General features: G+C 39.7%; 1 non-coding gene across 1 annotated transcript; it reads right to left on the bottom strand.

The window, feature by feature from the left end:
• Positions 1-1,755: 1,755 nt before the first annotated feature.
• On the bottom strand, positions 1,756-1,859 carry LOC119624079 (small nucleolar RNA U13). The gene has a single exon (XR_005240167.1). It is a non-coding gene; the product is annotated as a small nucleolar RNA U13 (small nucleolar RNA).
• Between the last annotated feature and the right edge of the window lie 2,242 nt (positions 1,860-4,101).

Genomic DNA, 4,101 nt, shown 5'->3' with positions numbered 1-4,101 from the left:
ACAAAGCTGCCAATGGTCAAAGGATGTCCAGGGTCTTAATATAGCCTGAGGAGCCATGCAAGGGACAACTTAGCCCAGAGAGGGCCAGGATCAGAACGTCGTGTCCTAGCTCAACGCACTTTCACTACAGAGACCAGATATGGGCAGTCGAAACATGACTGTGTAAGATTTGGGAAAAGGGGTCTCATTTGCTAGCAGATAACTATTTGGGTAACTTTTTTTTTCTTCTTTCTTGCCTTCTATAGGACTAGTAAAGTTTTCCTGTTTTTTCTCCCTGCCCTATCTTTCCTTTTCTCCCCGTTCTGGTTTGGAAGCTATGATATTTCATTTCTTTCAGTCATTTCTGTTGATTAAAAAAAAAAACAACAAAACTATGGAACTTTCCAAACACATTCAAATAGAGCTAATAGTATCCATTTCCCAATGTCAGCTAACAATAAATAGCCACTTTTGTTTCACCTATATACCCACCTACAATCTCACCCCTGATTATTTAGAAAAAATTCTAGATAATACATCATTTCCCTGTATATATTTTAGTATTATGTCTAAAAGGTAAGAACTATTTTTTGAGACAGGGCCTTCCTGTGTCACCCAGGCTGGAGTACAGTGGCGGGATCAAAATTCACTATAACCTTGAACTCCCGGGCTCAAACGGTCCTCCTGCCTCAGCCTCCCAAAGTGCTGGAATTATAGATGCGAGTCGCTGCACCCAAACAAAAACTCTTTTTATAAAGCAAAATTATAATGTTACCATCACATCTAAAAAATTAACAATAATTCCTTAATATCATCAAATATCTGGTCATTATTCACACTTCCCCAACTAACTTCTTATTATATTTTTCTTTTTTTTTTTCTTTCTTGAGACAGGGTCTTGCTCTGTTACCCAGGCTAGAGTGCAGTGGCATGATCATGGCTCAATACAGCCTCCACCTCCTGGGCTGAAGAGATTCTCCCATCTCAGCCTCCTGAGTAGCTGGGACTACAGGTATGCACCACCATGCAAGGCTAATATTTGTAATTTTTGTATAGACAGGGTTTTACCGTGTTGCCCAGGCTGGTCTTGAACTCCTAAGCTCAAGTGATCCACTTGGCCTTTTAAAGTTCTGGGATTACAGGTGTGATCCACTGTGCCTGGCTTTCTTCTTCTTTTACAGTTTTTGTCTGGATCCCAATAAGGCCCATACATTGCAATTGATTGCTAAGTATTTTAACTTTCTCCCCACATCTGCACCCATTTACCATCCACCCCATCACTCTCTCTGCTTTATTTTTAAGGTTTTTTATTGAAGAAACTTGGTTTTTTGACCTACTGAGTTTCCCATAGTCTAGATTTTGCTGATCCCATCCTTATACTGCTTTTTTTTTTTTAAAGAAAATATGTTACAGTGTTCCTTGTTATTTCCTGTGAAATGGTAGTTAGAACTAAAGGCTTGATCAGATTCAACACTTTGTTGTTGTTGGCAACACAACTTCATGGGTGATGTTGCACACATCTATCAGGAGGCACATGATAATGTTCAAAAGTCTCTTCCTATGACATTATCAGACATTGATAATCGTTGCCTAGGGTCAGTAGTTAATTAGGGGTTATAAATGGTGATTTAAAAAATTGCTTCTTTATTATCTGAAATACTTTTGTAGACAAATGTTTCTTCATCAATGCTGACAGGTAGCTTACATGTAAGGACAAAATAAATTCTTAATTCTGTCTCTCCATTAACCCAATTTTATTTTGTTTTGTTGTTTTCATGTCAGATGGGTAACATGCTGATGTTGTAACAAGGCTGGAGTGTGGCACATCTCACACGTGCACATGAACACCCAATTATCACACCTGTGAACTACAAAACGATCTAAATAGATTTTAAGTTAGTCAGTTGTTTCCCTAGGATCCTCCAAAGGTGATCAATACAGTTGTGTTTTTTTCTTGGTGAAGGGATCTCATGATGAACTAATGGATTTTAACATGAATTGTAAGTAAATAAATAAAATGGTATGATTTAAGCCATGAAGTTTTGGGATATCTGTAAACATGGCAATAGATAACTGCAACAGTCCTCTTCCATTTAACAAGAAAACTTTGTAGATAGAAATGCTAAAGCTGGGTGCAATGGCTCACACCTATAATCCCAGCACTTTGGGAGGCGGAGGCAGGAGAATTACCTGAGGTTAGGAGTTTGAGAACAGCCTGGCCAACGTGGTGAAATTCTGTCTCTACTAAAAATACAAAAATTAGCTGGGCATGGTCGGATGTGCCTGTAGTCCCAGCTACTCAGGAGGCTGAGGCAGGGTAATTAGCTTGAACCTGCGAGGCAGAGGTTGCAGTGAGCCGAGATTGTGCTGCTGCCCTCCAGCCTGGGCGACAGAGTGAGACTCCGTCTCCAAAAAAAAAAGAAAGAAAGAAAGAGAGAGAGAAAGAAAGAAAAAGAGAAAAAGAAAAGAAAAGAAGTGTTAAAGCAATTTTCATTATCAATCTTGTCTTTTCTGTTGCTTCTGTGAACTGACATTCTAACCTTGATGGGCAGGTGGCATTGCCACGCATTTTAGAAGTTGCTACCGATTTTGTGCCCATCCACATGGAGCAGGGTGCCGTCAGTCTGACATGTTCCCCACATGTCCCTTCTGGCATTGTTGCTTCAGGAACCAGGCACTGCATTTGTCCCACAAGAATGAGCCCCCAGATTTCCTTCCAGATTATCTGATTTCTTCCATTGGTTTTAACTCATGGGTGGCCCATTTACTTCAAATCTAATGTCTGAAAGGCTCTTAATTTTGTTTTTCTAGAGACAAGAAGCAAAATTGGTCAGTATGTTTCACTCACACAGAAGCCATGTCTAATCTGCAGGAGGATAATTTTGACATTGCCAGAACTATTGTTCTGTCTGAATGACTATGATTAGTTTAGGATCTCATTTGAAAATAAGGCAATTACGCCAGGCGCGGTGCTTCACGCTGGTAATCCCAGCACTTTGCGAGGCTGAGGCGGGCGGATCATGAGGTCAAGAGATTGAGACCATCCTGGCCAACAAGGTAAAACTCCGTTTCTACTAAAAATACAAAAATTAGCCAGGCATGGTGGCGCGTGCCTGTAATTCCAGCTATTCAGGAGGCTGAGGTAGGAGAATCGCTTGAACCCAGGAGGTGGAGGTTGCAGGGAGCTGAGATCGCACCACTGCACACCAGCCTGGGTGACAGAGCAAGATTCCATCTCAAAAAAAATAAATAAAATAAAAGGTGAGAAGATTCCTTGACATAATAAGACTTACCCGTAAGCTATAGTATATTTAACTTAGGCCAGAGGGAAATACAATAGATTTATATTCTTTCTAGCTATGTGTTTTATTACAGTATCACAGATTATTGCAACAGAGGAAGCACAATAAGAAAAACACTGAAAGAAAACAACAAAAACAAATATTCGGACAGGCTGCTCATCTCCCTCATGGTGATGTCTTCTCCGGCCAAATTGCTAAGGCTATGGCTGTGAGAGAGGATGACTGGAGATGGGACAGTGAGTACATCCAGGAATAATTCTTAGAAATCCTCAATTAAGTTCAATAGCATTTTGCTAAACCTCAAGCCTGGTAATTTATACACACACTTATACACGAACACACTCTGCTGCCCTGGTTCTTCAGCAAAAAGAAGGAGCTTATAGCTGAAGAGAAAGCTCACGTTACAAAGACTTCATTATTTTTACAAAATATGCACCAAAGGACATTTACTAGTGCACTGAGAGCTATTATCATAAATAATTAAAACTAAACTATTCTTCTCTAAATAAATGTATAAAGTACATTGGGTGATTCAGAGCACTAAACTTTCTCAACATACTGCTCTGTATACTTACAATGCAAGAACCCACCCAGGCCATTAAAATGATATTTCTGGTTTTCCCATAGAGACTTTAGAAAGCAGATTTGGATGGGGCACAACAACTTGGGATGCTGAAGTCCTTCCTTCTGATTGCTTTTTTTCCCCTTACAGTAATTATTTACAAGAAAATGAAAATGTTTGTAGACATCTTTTCATGAAGGGCCCTTATAGTTGGATTTTACACAAATACATTGATGCACAGTTCAAAGAGTCTGAGTG

This window comes from Chlorocebus sabaeus, chromosome 7 (assembly GCF_047675955.1).
Source record: "Chlorocebus sabaeus isolate Y175 chromosome 7, mChlSab1.0.hap1, whole genome shotgun sequence".
NCBI classification, from domain to species: Eukaryota; Metazoa; Chordata; class Mammalia; order Primates; family Cercopithecidae; genus Chlorocebus; species Chlorocebus sabaeus.
The sequence above is the reverse complement of the archived record's forward strand: the minus strand, read 5'-3'. Positions and strand labels throughout refer to the sequence as shown.